The sequence below is a fragment of the Ambystoma mexicanum genome, chromosome 7q, assembly GCF_040938575.1.
Source record: "Ambystoma mexicanum isolate Mex_15411 chromosome 7q, UKY_AmexF1_1, whole genome shotgun sequence".
NCBI classification, from domain to species: Eukaryota; Metazoa; Chordata; class Amphibia; order Caudata; family Ambystomatidae; genus Ambystoma; species Ambystoma mexicanum.
Window position 1 is genome coordinate 613,659,268 of NC_090941.1, and position 18,398 is coordinate 613,677,665.

Sequence of the window (18,398 nt, forward strand, 5' to 3'; positions counted from 1 at the left end):
ATGAGATTAAGCACAGGCGCACAGTGAGAAATAAGAGAGTAAAGGTATGGGGGAGTGAGGCCATGGATGCATTGAAAGACGCAACATAAAACAATCAGGAATCAAAGGGAAGCCAGTAAAGTGAATCAAAGTAGAAAAGCAGGTGATCAGAGGAATTATAGACCGAATGAAGAGGAACAGCGAGGTTGCTCAAGAGAAAGGAACAGCAGTCAATACAAGTAACGTTTAATGAAGAAACAAGAAGCTTGGTAGCTTACGAAGATGTGCTCGGGGAATACTACATGTAGAAAGCTACAGAAACGAGCACTGCTAGTAATATGAGAAGAGGTAGAAAGGGGGGACTCAAAAAGAACTCCAGGATTATGAGCAGAAGTTGGAAGCTGAGAAGGAGCGAAGTGGAATGAGTGAAGGACGAGTGGATTAAGAAAGTTAATAGTGTGGGGAATTCGACCATCCGCACGGTGGGCGTGCGCTCACCTCGACTTTTTTGAAATTTTAAATGAAATTGAGTGATGGTAGATCAACCTCCGATAAAGAAGGGGGTGGGGTTAATCCACAAACATTTTCCTATGCTCACCGCATGACATACACATAGACCTGTGTACTCTGGGTGGGCACAGCCTACAAACAGTCCCACCCGGTCATATTTAGTTGGGATATGACAGCCAGGATTAGACAGTGTCATCTCAGAAGTAGGAGCGAAAAACCTTCCCCCTGCCATGACCAGCCTAATTAACTATCAAAGTCTGCTGGATCAGCCCTATCCGTTTGTATACGACTGCAGGTGGTGGCATAAATTAAGATAATTAACATACCAATAGAGTATACTTCGAACAGGACCATGGGGCCTGGCTGCAGAGGTTAAAGGAGAAAGGAAACCCCAACAACCTTTGATATGCACTGTTTTAACCTGAAGCCAGCTCCCACCTTTAGTATCAATGGACGTTGACATGTTGTGTCTGGGACTGTGTATATTACAGTAGTCATCCGCGCAGTGGTACCTGTTAGGTTTAGAATATTTACAATCTTTATTATATTGCATATCAGTATAATGCTCACACTGTGTTATATATCCTTTTGTCTTGTACATTGCAGTTCATATTTACTAACCAGTTTATTAAGAATCCTTGGCTTTTGTTATGAAGTCAGGGGCTTCGGTTCCAAGTATGTTTTCTTAGGAGTGGGAGTTCTGGAATGTGAGGAGTTACAGTTGGCAGAGAGGCTGGGTAGCAGTGCCTGCTGTCGTAAGGCTTATACTTAATAAACCCTTTTATAAACCTTCTGCTGCCTCTGCCTTCATTTAACATTGGCAACGAGGACTCCGGACTGGCGTGCAGCACACTACAGCATCCATATTCCTGATCCCGCTTCACAGCCAGCAGCCCAGCTGTGGCTGTTACCCTGCGAGGAAGCTGGGGGAGCAGTTTGTGAAGGATACACGACAGCAGGCACCGAACCGCGACAAGCTCAGCGTACCAGGTTAGGAGGTCTGTGCACTTGGGGACAGCAGGTGGTGTGCGTGTGGGCCCCATAATACCTCCACGGGAGGGGCTGGCACCTGTCGCGTGCAGACAGAAAGCTGAGGAGGGGCCTGAACCTGTCAAGGCTCGCTCACATACTCACGCGACTGGCATTCTTACTACCAGCGCTGCGGATTTGAAAGGAAGGAGGGGCTCTCTCTCTATTGCGCACGGCAGCGCGAGGCTTGTACACTACCAGTGCTGCGACTTATGAGAAGGAGACGGGGCCCAATCTCACTCATGCATGGCAGGGCGAGGCTTCCCATATCACAAGCGCCTGGGAGGGGGCGTGGTTTATTGGCCAGATTCTTTCAACCCGGCATCTCCGATAAGCATTATGATGTTGGTTGCTAGGCAGCAGCTGTTTACAAGGAAAGCCTGCATATTTCAGCCACAGCAAAGGAATGAGCTCATAAAGGAAAAGTTCTGTGCTCAACAAAGACTAAAGACCGTTGGATTGTTATGGTTACATCATTTTATGTGCTCAATAACTCTACTTATACAATTGAGACTCAGTCATAACCATATTGTCCTGAAGAGAATACTATAACAAATCAAAGTGGACAAACATTAACACCCTGTCAGCCAGCGAGTCATAAGTGATGGCTGCAGCCATTCCACCACCCACAACTTTTCTAGTTGCGACAGGCCGCCCTGCCATCAGATGGGATAGATGGAAGGGCATATTTGAAAACTACCTAGTAGCCATTGGAGGGGACAGATTTAGTGCAGCAGGAAAAAAGGCATCATTACTGTACAACTTGGGGCCAGAAGGACGTTGTGTTTTTGATGGCCTATCGAGAAGCCATGGCGAGGAGGCAGGAGATACAGATGAGTACTCGGTAGCCCTAAAGCAGATAGAACACCACTTTGAGCCCAAGAAAAATGTAAGGTTTGAACGTCAAATTCTTTCAGCGGACACAGGAAGCATCAGAATCTCTCGAGTCGTACATTGCTTCTCTCAGAACACTAGGTAACTTTGAGACATTAACTGGATTACTTTAATAAGGGACCAACTGGTGAGGTGTACCAACAGCATGAGAATACAAGAGAAATTACTTGCAAAAGATGTCACCCTGAAACAGGCAATTGAACTCGCCAGAATTATCGAGCAAACCACACAGTAGGGAGTAGTTTCTTACCTGTAACTCCATTTCTCCAGCGTTGGTATCTTTCATGGATTCACATGCTTAGAATATTCCCCGTCGTCAGACTGGGAACCCTCGGTACACATATATAGTCGTTTCCTATAGGAAAAAACTTCCGACACTTGTGTGTCCTATCCACATCTACGTCCTCTCCGGGGCCGTCCACGCATGCCCCGTAGGACGTAATGGTATAAAAGCCCCGCCCCCGCGGGTCCCGTCAGATTTCGGCCCCTCCAAAGTAGAAAGGGGAACCTGTTTATGCACATATCTTGCACATTGCATTTCGGGGAGGCTGGCGGGCGCATGTGAATCCATGAAAGATACCAACGCTGGAGAAATGGAGTTACAGGTAAGAAACTACTCCCTTCTCCAGCATTGGATCTTTCATGGATACACATGCTTAGAATAGATTGTATAGCAGTATCCTAGAAGAAGGAGGTGAGAATGCAATGCAACATACATCACAAAAAACACTTCCAGTCCAAATATATATATATGCACGTAAGCAGCAACATATTTTCTGATACAAACATAATCATAATACATACATATATATATATATATATACTTAAAGCCGACACATCAAGGAAAAAACCAACATAGGCAAGGTAAGAGACAACAGCTTCACCATATTTGGTTTACCTCATTGAAAAAGATGGCGCAGCACTGCCCTTCCCATCTGTACTTCATCCGCATGCTGCCTTTCCAGGCAGTAATGGCGTGTGAACGTGTGTGGGACTGACCATGCCGCCGCCTGGCAGATGTCTGTCAGAGGAATTCCTGCCCATAGCGCCGTGGAGGAGGCTGTCGATCTCGTGGAATGGGCTCTAGGGTGCCCTTGTAGGGGTCTCCCGGCCTTGGAGTGACTAAAAGCAATCGCCGACGAGACCCAACGAGCTAGTCCTTGCTTGGAAATTGCCCTTCCTCTCGTCGACGGACCATATGCGATGAACAGCTGTCTGGTAGTTCTTGCGTTCTTTGCAGATAAAACTTTAACGCTCTTTTCACATCAAGAGTATGAAGAGCCTTCGCCGCCGTCGACGACGGGGTCGCAAAGAAAGTAGGGAGAACAATGGTCGAATGTTTGTGATAGACCGTCGGCACTTTCGGGATGAAAGTAGGATTAGTTGATAGTATCACTTTGTCCTTAAAGAATCTCATATATGGAGGGTCTATGACTAATGCCTGTAATTCCGACACTCTTCTAGCTGACGTAATGGCAATTAAGAAAGCCAGCTTCCACGATAGGAACTGCATGGATGAAGAGGACATTGGCTCGAAAGGAGGCTTCATTAAGGCCGCCAACACCACATTTAGACTCCACGATGGTGGGAACCGCTTCGTAGGGGGAAAGGTTCTAAAGAGACCCCTCATAAAATGTTTCACCAGCCTGTCGCTGAATAACGGTGAGGACTGTCTCCTCCTCGTGAACCTTGAGATGGCCGCCAGGTGCACCTTGATGGATGACGAGGATAGCCCACTCTCTGCTAGGTGAAGAAGATACGGCAAAATTTGTTCTGGAGTTACTTCCAAAGGCCCTATTTCGTGCTGCGTTTGACACCACATACAGAACCTTCGCCACTTGCATATGTAGGACTTGTTAGTGGAAGGAGCCCTAGCCGCCTGTAGAATTCTCCGGCAATCCGACGAGACTTTCAAGCTGCCAAACTCTGAAAAGTCAGGAGCCATGCTGTTAAGTTGAGGCTGTCCGGATTGTGGTGCCACACCGTTCCCTTGTCCCTGGACAGTAGGTTCGGCACTTTCTGGAGAGTTATAGGCTGTTCCAACGACAGATGTAGGAGGTCGGAAAACCATGGTTGTCTCGGCCAATACGGTGCCACTTGAATGACCCGGCATTTGTACCTGCGAATCCCCTGGATTGTCCTCCGTATAAGGGGGAACGGAGGGAAAGCGTACAGGAAATAGTTACCGACAATGGCGTACAATTTTGTTCAGACAAAATGTTGAATTTCTTAGGGAAATTTAGTAACAAACATGTTCGTACAACATTATGTCATCCGAGAGCCAATGGGTTAGTCGAGAGAGCAAACAGATTCATAAAAGGTGGAATACAATTGGCATTTGCGGCAGGTTTAGAGTGGACAAAGATCCTCAAACAAATGGTATGGAATTACTGTACAACCCCTCACTCAACCACAAAGATATCTCCATTTGTATCATTCAAAGGTAGACAACCTGGGGCAAGGTTATGTCCGGGTTGGCTGGAGATGGCAGGATGTGTGGCGGTGGATAGCCAAGAAATCATGAGACTGATTATGGAGGCACAAGACACGTACAAACAGAGGTTTGATGATGTTGCAAAGGTCAAAGAAAAGAAAATTGTGATTGGTGATTGTGTTCTGATATAGAATCCTCATTTAGGATCCAAGTGTGTGGAGAGAAAATTCTTAGGACCCAGGAAGATTTCAGCATTGCGTGGAAATGTGGTGATTCCAGAAGGTGGTGAATGCTGGTCCAAGTCAAAGTTAGTCAAAGGTTCATCCTGTGTGGGTGAGGATGGTATGATGAGGATTGAAGGTGACATGAATGATAAGATCACAGGTGGTGAGGTGGAAATTGATGTAGTGAAAAATTAGCTGTTGTAAACAGAGAGGATGGTTTTGCTACAGAATCAGAAATATGTAACGGTAGAGCTAGGAAAAGACCAACACGGTTCAAAGATTATTGTTGGGAATAAAGGGCAAATGGCTGCTAATGCAAAGGGAGATGGGTTACGTTTAGAATATTTACAATGTTTATTATATGGCATATCAATATAATGCTCACACTGTGTTATATATCCTTTTGTCTTGTACATTGTAGTTCCTGTTTACTAACCAGTTTATTAAGAATCCTTGCCTTTCATTATGAAGTCAGGGGCTTCAGTTCCAAGAATGGGAGTTCTGGAATGTGAGGTTTACAGTTGGCAGAGCGGCTGGGTAGCAGTGCCTGCTGTCGTAAGGCTTATACTTAATAAACCCTTTTACAAACCTTCTGCTGCCTCTGCCTTAATTTAACAGGACCTCATTCAGAAGGTACGAGTATGTGATTTATGGTGCCAGGAAGTCTGATTTTGAAGCAGCCTCAAGGGAGACCTGTTGCTTTAATCAGGAACCACAGAGAGCTCCATTCACCAGCGAAAACTTTTGATCCATAACAGACAGGAAGATATGTGGGACTTAGTATTACATGTTGTCACGCCTTTACCTTTTATGTTGCAAAGCACTCTGGTTATGACCTCATGCATACAATAGATTGTTGGTGGGGACCCAGGATTGGTTCATTAAGGCAGGCTTAGCCTTGACCAACCCCTGAGGCCCATTTGACTTTAAAAGAGGATTGAGCCCCTCTTTTGGGCAGATCATCTGAAGACTTTGCAAGGGGTAACATTGGACCCTATTTGAAGATACAGTATGCCTTACATCTTCCATCAGTGAAGGAAGGCCAGGATATCCAAGAGGGAAGCAAGATCCCTACCCTGAACCTTTCCCATGGAATAGAGGGAGATCCTGAATCCAGAAAACCCTGCAAGCAGCTCAAGAACCAGTACCCAGCCAGAACACAGTGTGCGCTGCTCGGCTCTGCAGCACACTTCCTTGGTGGGAAGTGCCAGAAAACCTCTGAACCAAACCAAGGACAAGGCAGCTGCCTGCAACACTATCCTCAGCTAATGTATGACACAAGCCCAGTGAAGAACTTAGGAGGAGTGCATCGACAAGCATTTACTGACATCCCACTTAAAGAACATTTTTGAGTCAGTCGAGCCTCCCGAGCTGCAATTGACTGCACCGCTAACTTTTGTTACTACGCAGTCGCTAACACCACCTGAGACGCCCTGACCGGTGCTTCAGAAACAACGACCAGCACTGAGGCAACAATCATTGAAACCCGAAGAGACCATGTAGGCCAGCCTGTAGCCATCCGTCCAGTCTTGCTCGCCCAACTGCCTGCCGCCAGATACTGTCTCCTGTCTGAGCTCAATCGCAGAAGCTGCAAATTGCCCTGAAACTGACTCGACCCTGTCAAGCACCAAGCACATCTACAGCACAAGGTACATTGTGATTCTGTCCTCCTGGTCCTTCCCCGAAGCCCTCTATTGACATTTTACAACCCATTGCTCCCTTTGTGTTGAAGGCAAGTACCCTTGAACTATTACGATTAATCACTATACCAACTACCCTCCTGTCAGTATCCAGCGTCTATCTCCTTTCCTTCTTTGAAACTATCTGTCCTCTGCATTCCTTTACATGGTGGGTTGTATTTCGTAGTGTGCTAGAACTATTGGTTGTGATAATAATAAAGTAGATATTTTTATAGAACCTTGACTGGACAATCCCTTTTATCATTGAGCAATAATTGTATTTTTGCTGTGTTGCAACTAACCAACAATCCACGACCTTTCGGAGATGAGCCTGCGCTTCCGTCCATATTACCAAAATTAGACATGGAGGTTTATAATTGACTTGTGTTTCCAATCTTTTTTGATATCTCCTGGTGTACTAGAGGTGTGGGGCCGATTGATGGTTTAAAAACCGATGTTCACCCCTGGATCACAGATGTCCCGGAAGTTTATCTGTCACATGGTGGCAGCAGTGGAATCTAGTTGGAGCCTTGCGCACAGCTTAGTCACCCAACTATAAAAAGTACTTTAACAGTGATAGGAACAGTGTTAGGTATTTGTTATAATCATGGATCGTGACAGAGACTGTGAAAGGCTTGACCAAGGATGTCCTGCATATCCTATGTCAAGAGAGAGGACTTCCCCCATAGCACTAAGGTTAATAAACTTGAGTTGCTGGCCAGCCTCCAAGCTTGGATAGAAGCGAGGACAGTTGAGGAGAAGACCCCAGGGGATGAGTTAGACTCTCTGTACCCGAATGAAGAAGACCTTCCGGAAGGGGAAGTGGAAGATGACAAGGAAGACAGCATGAGCAGTGTTTCTGGCTGTCCATCCTGCCGGTGGGCAAGTGTGGTTTCTCAACACTCTACAGGTTCAGTGAGGTCAGGGGCTAGTGTTAAATCCTGCAGGTCCCAGCCCTCGGCAAGTTCTCCAAGTGGCCCTGTAATTGTTCCAGCTTTTAACAAGGTAGCTGCTAGAAAGCTCCTGCTAGAGGAGACTAGTGCTAGAGGAACAAAGAGTGGGACAAGGTACCATAGAGCTGTGCAAGTTGGCATTTGAAGAGAAAAGGAGGCCAACAGTTCCACCTCTAGCGAACGCATCAGTAGTAGCTCAAACCAGGGTAACCGGGATAAGCCCTGGTGGCACATTCCCAAAGACTTAGTGCAGGGTTACTAGTGGGGAAGGATATTTTTGAATGGTTTGAAGCGCTTGAGCTTAATTTTCAGCTACAGGAGGTGGATGAGGTACTGTGGGGTGCAATCCTGATAAGTCACTTACAGACACCAGGGACTGATTCAGCTCTTCAGTTAACTCCTGAAGAAGTCCCACTTTTTAGAGCATGAAGGCGGCCCTACTCAGGAAGTTCTGTAAAACCCCAGAACAGTATCTAAAGAGCTTCAAAACTCAGAAAGAAATGTGGGCAGTTATTTGACACATTCATACACTTTTTGAAAATCTGAGCGGGTGGGTGTCTGGTAACAAAGTCAACACATTTAAAGGGATGTACAATTTGATTGCGTGTGAGCATGTATTGAAGAATTGTGAGGTTGACGTAAACCATCATCTTGTGGACAGGACTATTACAGACCCTACGTTGCTTGCAAAGGCTGTTGACAGGCTCATAAGTACTCGAGTCCAGAAAAAGGCCCAGGCAAGCACACCTAAACCAGAAGAGAAATCTTTGGACAAAAAAGTTAACAAGGATGGGAAGCACAAGGTCTAACCGACTCCTGTCCAAAGTTCCCCAAAAGACTGACGGGAAATCCCAAAACTTTAGTTCAGCCGTACACACCGAAAAGAAGAGTGCAGGCACCCCTAACACTGGGGCACCTGTGTTCTCACCACCCGAAGGTTGTTTTGTGTGTAAGGAGCTGGGCCATAGGAAAGGGGATCCTGCTTGTAAGGACTTACACAGCAAGCCATAGTGAATGTTGAACTCGTGGAAAAGGCCATCATTAGTTTGGGCCTCCTAGAGAAGGACTTTCCACAAGGCCAAGGAATGCCTGAATATGGATTGATTACACTGAGAGGGAATGATACTGGGTCTCCAGAAGAGATCACAGTTGCCAATAATATTTAACTCTATCTAGAACATCTGTATATCAATGTATTTATTTATTTATTGGACATTTATAAGGTGCCTATACACAGGTGTTTTCAGGTGACATATTGATGGGCTTGATTGTAGCTTCACTGGGTTTGACAGAAAGATTAAGATTAAGTGCCCCTTGACGATAGTAGAGTTCAGCTGGTGAGGTGAAAGACTCCATTCCTGTCCCATGTCTGTTGGGTCATGATCTTCCTGACCCAGAGATAGTCGCGGCGGCTACCTGATCGAGGGCCAAAGAGGTCACCAGATTGAACACTCTGAGAGCCTTAGGGTCTGGAGTGCTTCCGGGGGGCTTTTTGGAGGGAACAGCATGGCTGGTTTCCCTTAGTACAGTTGCACGGACTGCCGAATCGCCCACTCCTGTGGCAAAGAGGCCCGTACTTTGGAAGCAGGTGACTGAGACTTCAGAGTTGCCTGGTGCAGTGATGGAACCTGAGGTGGAGGACCATGTGATTGCAGATCTGAAGGTCCTACGTAAACTGGATGAGATTGCATCAGCTGGGGGTCCAGATCAGACTGACTTCTTTAAAGCCCAGAAACAGTGTACCACTCTGATGGGCCAGCGGAGGCAGGCGGAGGAGCAGGCTAAGGGTGAGGGCCCTTGCCTGTTCAAAGTGTACTGGGAAGATGGACTCCTGTACAGAGAGCCAAACAACTCAGAGGGCAAGGGCACCATAAGGTTGGTGCCACAGAACGTTCCTTTTGGATTTGGCTCACCAAATTCCTTCAGCGGGTCACTTGGGAGTGACTAAGACATCAGACAGGTTGTCTGTGCACTTTTACTGGCTGTAGTTTGGCGTGAAGATTAAGGAATTTGTCCGATCCTGGCAGTCTTGCCAAGCTTCTGACAAGTGGTGCCACAAAGGCCCCCTTAATTCCACTACCCGTGGTTGGCTGGTCTTTCGAGAGAATAGGCATGGACATTGTGGGTCCTTTGGATCCTCAAACCAGCTCAGGGAACAGATACATCTTGGTGGTGCTAGACCACGCCACAAGGTACCCTGAGGCTGTCCCCCTCAGGTGCATCAAAGCCCCCGTGTTCTGACGGCTCCGATTGGTATATTCTCCCGTGTTGGATTCCCCAAAGAAGTTGTTTCTGACCAGGGATCAAACTTCATATCAGCATATATGTAGGCTATGTGGGAAGAGTGTGGAGTCACCTACCGGTTCTCTGCATCTTTCCACCCACAAACAAATGGGCTTGTTCAGTGGTTCAAAAAGACCCTAAAAGGCATGATAGGTGGCTTGGAAGAGCACCTGAGGAGAAAATGGGATATTCTCCTGCCATGCCTTCTATTTGCCTAAAGGGAGGTGCCACAGAACAGAGTAGAGTTTAGCCCCTTTGAGCTTCTGTTTGGAAACCCTGTACAAGCTCCCCTCAGTCTAGTGAATGAGGGAAGGGAGGGCAAACTCTCATCCCCTACACCAGATGTGGTGGACTATGTATTTGGCCTTCGGTCTAGAATAGAAAAGTACCTGAAACAGTCCAAAAAACACATAAATGCTAATCAGGAGCTGTTGAAGCACCGGCCTGACCAGAAGGCCACAGTGATAGTCTGTTCTCCAGGCAAGTGGGTGTGGATTATGGAGCCTGTCAAACCGAGTGCCCTTCAGGACAAGTGGCCTGGGCCTTACTGGAAAGGTTCAGTGAGGTGAATTATCTCATTGACATGAAAGGACCTAACAGATGTGCAGGGACTTTCACGTCAACCAGTAAAACCCCATTATAGCCGGGATGACTTGGTCATGGCAATAGTGACTGATGGAGAGACTGAGGAGGAGACTGATGCCCTCCCAGACCTCCTGCACACTGAAGCCACAGATGGATCAGTTGAAGGTATCAACCTTACAACAAACCTGTGTGGCGTGCATTTAAAGACCCCAAACAGAAGTCCCTTTCACATGAATGGTAGGATTTTAACCACAAACAAAAAAGGCCTGGCCTTTGTTTTTCAAGTAAAATTAAAGAGTCATGTGAAAAGGGGCCTACCTGTCATTACCAATGGACAAGCAGCATTTTAATTTACAAAAGAAGGTGGAATCAAAAATCCTGGTTACATGGAAAACGGATTTTTAAACTCTGAAAACAAAAACGGCGTGCACATGTGTGTGCAAATAAAAAAGGTTATAAAAGTAAAAGTGAAATAATTATCACTGCACACAGGAAAATGTCAGGAAAACAAAACATGATGTGTGGTTTGACCAAAAGAGCAATGTATATTATGTTTCACCCACAAAACTCCAGTGACATTTGAAAAGCCACTTTGTCTTCATTGAAAATGTTAGCCCAAGACAGACCCTTTTGCTAGTTGTGGGCAAAACGTCACAAAGGAAAACTTCCACTCTCAGCCTGGATGTCACATCTCCCATTTAATGACCAACTGCAATAAAAATGTCCTGCTGAAAGCATCGAAATTTAGTGTTTCCCAGACCTGCTGGCTCTGAAAGCAATAGTTACCCTTGGCTGGCACATGACTAATATGTGTGAAAATGGGGGCACTCACTTCAAAGAGCAAGCTTCCAACACAAAAGAGACTGATAAAGGCACAGGCTGTCCCAGCGAAAACAAATGGGCGGAAGGCTGGAGGCAGGATCATTTATTCCACATAAAGATTCACAATTTATTTTAAAGGATTATCATCATTTAGGCCTTTTTCTCGGCCATCATAAGGGGGTGGATTTCATCTATGTACCATTTCTTAAGTCATTTGGGGGATTTGGGGGATATAAAATTCATCTCCCTGTGACTTTGGGAACTGTAATGGCCAATTAAACTAGATTTCTGGCTGATCTGAACATGTTCCAAATGTGAGGGTTGGTGAGTCGGTGGAAAATGAAATTAGGGATATGCTTAATAACTTACATATTCATAAATGTTGTGCTTTTTATGGAAATGGCAGAAAGGTGCCACATGGCCGTGCTACATGATACAGATTTGGTGGTCAGCTTATCTAATCCTTCATGATTAGCGAATCAGAAAACATAGCATGGCAGTAGCTAGTAAAATTATGAAGTTGTGGTACCTAACTAGTTTTTGCCAAAAAGGTGAAAGGAGAACAAATGGGCGATTACAAATGGGAATTGCCATATGTTGCTCCAGTGCCCTAAACAAATCCTGACTTGGAGGCTGGGTTTGGAGGAGAGAGAAGGGTAACTGGTCAATCCTAGTGGCAGGGATTATTGCAGGGTAGTTCCCCAAGATTGTAAAATTGGTGGTGTCATTGCTGCTATATAAGTGGGACTGCATTAGTACAGGGCATGCACAGAAAAAGGAAACACAAAGACAGGACAGAGAGAAGAGACAGACCATCTGGAAGGTTGCTGAAAATTACCATCCGACAGCTGTAAGGAGACACCAAGAGGAGATTACTGAGAGTGCATCTGGGTGGAAATGTCCATCTCTGGGAAAGCCTCAAGCTGACTGGGTCCTATGGTGCGAGCGGGAGGCAATCTTTGAGAGTGGAGTGACCAGACCCCTGCCCTATCTTTCCAGAGTGTCCTGAGATCCAGCTGGCCTTCCTGAACCTTAAACAGAGGCATGCTATGTAAGTAGAACTGAGCCCTGGGAAACCAAAAGATGGGGGAGACTGCTTGCCCTGAATCCTTTCCCTTTATAGTGGGCGGGGTGGCAAAACTAGCCTGCTTAACCAAAAATATTAATTTAATTAATTCCCCATTTGGCATAACACAACGGGGTGAATTTTGTTAAAATTCAAAATAAACTAAGCTCACTTTCCAGTGTGTGCTGAAAGCTATACCCTATAATGTAATTAGGTAATCCTTGTTGTCCAGCTGACCCTGTCTTCTTAAGGAAGAGGGGTGTCTTTGTTCTTTGATCAGTCCGACCTTTTTATCCAGATTCTCTAACACAGGCCTTTGGAATGCTTTGGGGAATTTTGGATTTCAGACCCCCCTCTTGCTGAATGTTTCTGTCTAACTTCCCAACATAGACCAAAGCAAGAGGGGGGTCTGAAAAACAAACCGATTAATCACCCTGTGTTTATTTTAAACCAAAAGTGTGGGCGAAATCATCATTACCAATCTTGAAATCCTACTGCTAGCCTTTTAAGCCCGCAGGAAAATCAAGATTGCACAACGGCAGATAAGTGCCTCCGCTATTGATCAGTGTAATTATTTTGTGAAGTGAAATTTATAGAAAGTTAGTAATTGTGATAGTGTCTTTAACTTACTTTTGTGATTTATTTATGCTGAGAGAAGTTGATTGTATTGTGCCACGGATAAAGTGTTTTTTTACATTTTCATGCTAATTTCTATTACTTTTAATTTAAATAAATACCAATACATTTTCCATACACCGGCCTGGTTCTTGGCTCATTGTTAGCTCAGGGGAGAGGGATCCAAGGGGCATGACGTGTCTGAGATAGGGCTAAAAAAAGAATCTGTTAAACAGTTTGTTGTGTTGCCACTTGAGTGGGGAGGGGAGGTACTCCTTGTCTTGAGGGTGGCTTGGCTTCTCAATAAACCATTACACCTGTCAAAACAGAAACTGACAGCCATTTGCCGTTTACTGGACAGTTTGCGGGTCTGTTTCCCAGGACGCGCAGATTGGTGCACCCATGATGTGGACACTGGAGACAGGAAGCCAGTGAAGAGTAGGATTCACTGGATGTCCGATAAGGTCAGGGACACCATCAAGGAGGACGTTTCCAAGACGCTGTCCCTTGGAGTTATAGAGCCATCTCACAGCCCCTGGGCAAGCCCAGTGGTACTGGTCCCTAAAAAGACCAGGAGGTAGGAAGACTGAAGTTCGTTTTTGTGTGGACTACAGTGGGCTCAATTCTGTCATGAAGACAGATGCTCACCCCATTCCTCGGGCAGATGAGCTCATTGACAAGTTCGGCGCTGCTAAGTACATGAGTACCTTCAACCTCACAGCGGGGTATTGGCAGGTCGGCTTGACAGATGGAGCGAGAGAGAGGTCCGCCTTCTCAACCCCAGAAGGACATTATCAGTTCACTGTGATGCCCTTCGAATTGAAGAATAGGCCTGACACTTTTCAGCGGGTGGTTAACCAGGTTTTGTCTGGTCTGGAAAACTTCAGTGTCACCTATTTAGAGGACATTGCTGTGTTCAGCCACACTTGGGAGGATCACTTATCCCACCTGAAACAAGGGCTTCAGGCACTGCAGAATTCAGGTCTGGCTATCAAGGCCACAAAGTGCCAGATAGCGCAGGGCACAGTGACTTACTTAGACCACCTTGTGGGTGGAGGGAAGAAACAAAATCTCGAAACAAATGTACAGGCTGTGAAGGATTGGGACATCCCCACCACACAGATGCAGGTGAGAGCCTTTCTAGGTCTCACTGGGTACGACCGGACATTCATCAAGGGGTATGGGACTATTCCCATATCCCTGAATGACGTAACTTCCAAGAGAACACAGAAGTAGGTAACTTGGACCCCCGCCTGTCTCCTTTCAGGATTTAAAGATTGGATTGTGCAGGGCCAGAGTTCTGAAAGTGCCAGACTGTGGTCAGGAGTTACTTATCCAGACAGACAACTGATTTTGTGATTGGAGCAGGGTTAGCTCAGCTGAACTCTCAAGGTGTAGAGCAACCGGTCACCTATATTAGCAGGCGATTGACAAAAAGGGAAAGGAACTGGGCTGTTGTTGAAAAAAAGGCTAACCCACGTGGGCCATAAAGAAGCAGAAACCCTACATTGTTGGGTCACACTTTACTACCCAAACAGATCACCAGCCTCTTCGGTGCTAAATGGCCATGCAAGGGGAGAACCCTACGTTTTTGCGTTGGGCCATATCCCTACAGGAATTAGATATGGTCATCCAGCACAAGCCAGGCTCCCAGCATGCAAATGCAGATGGCCTCAGTCGGTACTTTCGCCTTGATGACGAATCAGACCCTCAGTAGGGTGGTGGTTCAGATGTTGAGGCTGGGAGGTATGTGAGGAATTCGACCATCTGCATGGTGGGTGTGTGCTCAACTGAGCTTTTTTGAAATGTTATATGAAATTGAATGATGGAAGATCAACCTCTGGAAAATATGTGGGGCTAATCCACACACATTCTCCTATGCTCACCGCATGACATACACATAGACATGTGTACTCTGGGTGGATGTAATCTCAGAAGGGGGCGGATAAAACCTTCTCCCTGCCATGACCAGCCTAATTAACTATCAAAGGCTCCATGGATCTGCCCTGTCCATTTGTGTAGCACTGCATACTAATAGAGTATACTCCCAATATGCCCACATGGGGCCGGGCTGCAGGGGTTAACAAAGAAGACAAAAAACCCAAACAACCATTGATATGCACTGTGTCAACCTGAAGCCAGCTTCCACCCTTAGTATCAATGGACAGTGACTAATATATATATATAAAATATTACTAAGAAGCAGGAAATCTAAAAAGAGACTGAAACATTAGGAAGCGAGGGAAGACCTGCAAATGAAGGCAGTGTCACCTTGGCATCACTGGTCTATGATATTTATTTTCATAATTTCCTATTAATCAAACGATTATTCCCATATTGTATATGATGCATCATTCACTGGCACCTCTGACCTCTCTCTCTCTCTCTCTGCCTCTCTCTCATTATCTTTAAATCCAATTTGTTTCTTGTTGTTGTAACAACTCTGTTCCAAGCACCCATTAAATGTATTACAATTGACATGTCCCTTTATTACTCTTTTCCAAAAGTATTTTTCTTTGTTTCGTACCACACAAAAACAAGCCTGGCAATTTTTAAGAATCATAATTAGGAATCGATGCTCATATTTGTCGTTGCAATAGGTGCATCAATGAATACACACTCACATGCATAGCAAAAACTTGAGTTCAATGACAAGATAGTTTCATTTTAAAGATGATTTTGGGCAGATATGCCTGTTACTTTTCAAGGAATAAAATTATGCAAAATATTTCCTTATCGTTGATTTACAAAAAAGGATGTGTTAAAACATTTGCTGCATAAATGTTGCATACTGTATAACTAAGCTTTATTATGCTATACATGCAGGATTTTTTCTCTTTGCGAATTCATTTGTGACTCGCCACTGTAAATATATAGATCAAACATCAACCAGCAACAACAAAAAAGTGGGGCTTAGTCTAGGCTCGCTGAACTAAGTGCTTTGATTGTTGATCACGTGTCAACGTTTCGTGGCAGATATTTGTATTTTCAGATTCACAAGGGTAAGGAAAAGCCATTTCTTCCTTTCTTTGCTCCCTCCTTCTCATCAACACGGTATCTCAAAAGCATCACATTTACAAAAGTTCCCCCAAAAAGCAATACTGAAAAATGAACCTTGCCTTCAACGTATAGAAAATTGTTCTCTGGGGTACTTATTTTTGACACATGATCAATTATGTCTTGAAGTCGAATACATCCTCAGTTTTGTGTGACAGCTTTGTGGCTTCCAAGTTATTAAAGGATTGTGACCAATATAAAAAAAAACGGTAAAAGAGAATGTCTTGTCTAGTTGTGGAAGCATTTGCTTAACACGGCTAAAATGGAGAGGCACCGTTATCCTAAAAACTGAAACAAACAGTTCTGAATGGTCGAATGTGCAGCGTCTGACAAAGTAGCCAAGTTAATCAACTAACAATAATTGATACAGCAAACGGCGTGCGTTCTCTTGTTTGGCCGTAGACACAACATGCGAAGATGTGTCTCAGAAGTGGTAATGGCAAACAGAAATAGTGCTTAAAAGGAAACTGCCATAAATGTGACAGAATGCGTGTCTGGGCTGTTCTTACAGTGCCTTGACAAGGCAGTGCACTGCAGACAAGCACTGGACAGAGGATAGCGGTGAATAGAAATATGAAGGCAGTGGCCCCGATCTATATACTGCTGGCTCCACCACTGGACTATCATGATTACACCTATAGCTTATCAGGACAGTACACACTTGTGTATAGGCGCTTTATAAATGCCATATCATATCATACCCTAGTTATATACCGTTGGTGAACCGTGTATTAACACTAGAAATTATGTGGTCCAGTATTCTGTGCAATTGCAGCTTTTTTTTTACACCACACCACCGATATCCCTTTTCAGAGGTGCTATCAAGGACAACCCTCACGTGGTGGTACTTCTTGTGATTTCACTTCCATTAACCCTAACATTTTGGTGAGATGACGTTGCTGCTTCCTACCTTGAGAAAACGCATCAAAATGCATTACTTCTGCTTCACAAATTTCACCCTCCTACAAGAAGTGCAACCAGGCACATTCAATAGAATAAACATACAGTAGCATATAACACAAGTGATACCTCATGAGAAGCAACAACCCAGAATGTTAACCAATCAAATGAGCAGTGAAATAACTATACTTTTATTTTTTGAGTCAAAAACACATTTATAAAAATGGCTTATTTCAACGCTATACACCACCAACAAAAAAAAAGTCCCTAGCACATTTCTTCACCGTTGAAGAGTGCTATTTGCCACAAAAACCTTGCAAACCATCAAACCAGATTCAATTCCAAATCATTTAAAGGTCAGCTTTTTTGTTGATCAAGGTCAACTCATTAGTGTGACAATGACTTGGATGCATCGGATGGCAGAGCAGGCACATAACCAAATTTCCAAGGACCCCACACGAGACAAATATTGGTTGCCAAATAAAAAGCGGATTAATAGTGTCTTTGCTGCATGTTTTTTTTTTGTTGTTTTCTTCTAAGGGCCTCCTTTCTGTCTCGCAAAACACTCATCAGACTTAGTTGAAAAACACTCATCAGACTTAGTTGAAACATTTGATCAAAGGCACAGTGGCTTGTAGAAAATGGTGACAGCACATATCACCAATGTACTGACACCAAGCAAGAATTGAAAGTCAAAGAAAATAATTATTTGTAAGGTACATTAGGAAAACATGTGCTTGCTTCAAGCCAAAAGCAATGGAAAAAGAGAAAATGAATTGAACCTGCGCACTGTATCCTACAACAGTTCATAACAACAAATGGAGACCCAGCTAAACATGCACTCCCATTTTGGGATTATCAATTTCATAACCCAAAAACATTTATCATCAAACATTACCATAATCAAAAATTGGTTAAGAAAATGAACGGAAACTAAGCACCATGAAAAATGACACCACGTTCAAGCAGGTATAAATCATAGGGCAACACCAGGGGCTGAGAATACATCAAGTCCCGCCGATCCTATTTTTTACATGACAACCTCATAAATTATTCTACTCATTACTATCACCAAGAGGCACAAGGAAAACATTGGTTTTAAAGATGTGTTGTAGGAAACTTAAAATTTCAGTGCAAAATATTTAGAAAGAAAAGCAGACGCTGATTAAATCTACCGAAGACACTGGATTACGGGCCTTTACAAGTTCAAAACACGGTTTAGTTTTGGCGAGTTTTCAGGATAATACATTAGCAGTATATTTTCTGATATAGCTTTGCATTTTTAGTTTTGATCTAAGCAATAAACCGTGTGCTTACGTCTTGAATGTGTTCCTGTTCCCCCCGCACACTTTTTAATACTGGAAACTT

At 44.5% G+C, this 18,398-nt stretch overlaps 1 protein-coding gene across 6 annotated transcripts in view; it reads right to left on the reverse strand.

Moving 5' to 3' along the window:
• The window catches only part of NBEA (neurobeachin), a 2,584,133-nt gene that overhangs the window by 999,557 nt on the left and 1,566,178 nt on the right, over positions 1 to 18,398 (reverse strand). The gene's annotated exons all lie outside the window — the stretch shown is intronic.